Here is a 638-nt window from a genome sequence, read left to right as displayed (position 1 = left end):
CCAAACCAGGTCAACACGTCACATGCACAAGACATCCTACTACCAAGGCCGACCACCTCGACACACGACCTGTTAACCGAACATGGTCAACACCATCATGTGCAAGGCAACCGGGCCAAACGGGTCAACTTATACAACTTGTAACGAGCATGTGTAAGCTTACTGGTGTGGTCCGCACGGTCCTCACATCAAGACAATCAAGTCGAGAACGAGGCACGCCGACAAGCTCATTAGTGTTAAGTGTCCTTCTCCATCCCATGTCAAGTCACTCGTCTGACACGGAAGTAGCCAACTCTTGTCCACTAGTATAAAGGAACGGTCTCCAGACCAGGTCAAGTCACTCGTCTGACAAGGAAGGAGCACGCACCAAGCTTCACCAGAGCACGGTACCACGGTCCCCAGACCAAGATGGTTAGTTACGCCAACGAGGAAGGGGCACGCGTTCCCTTGCTACACTCAACTTAGTACACTCATGCTCTCACAAGAGTATCCCCTGTGTCGACGTGGTCCCCAGACCAAGACGAGCTTGCGCACATCGAGGAAGGGGCACACGGACAAACCACCAAGCATGGTCGCCTGAGAGGATCGATGCGAACGCATCTCTACAACTCGCAGCTCCCAGCCTGAAGTCCCGTCGT

General features: G+C 53.8%; 1 pseudogene; it reads right to left on the bottom strand.

Moving 5' to 3' along the window:
- Positions 1 to 554: 554 nt before the first annotated feature.
- LOC120907773 overlaps positions 555 to 638 on the bottom strand; it is a 5719-nt pseudogene continuing 5635 nt past the window's right edge.

This window comes from Anopheles arabiensis (genome assembly GCF_016920715.1).
Source record: "Anopheles arabiensis isolate DONGOLA chromosome X unlocalized genomic scaffold, AaraD3 X_pericentromeric_contig0019, whole genome shotgun sequence".
Taxonomy (NCBI): Eukaryota; Metazoa; Arthropoda; class Insecta; order Diptera; family Culicidae; genus Anopheles; species Anopheles arabiensis.
Note: the sequence above shows the minus strand (reverse complement) of the source record. Positions and strands in the feature narration are given on the sequence as shown.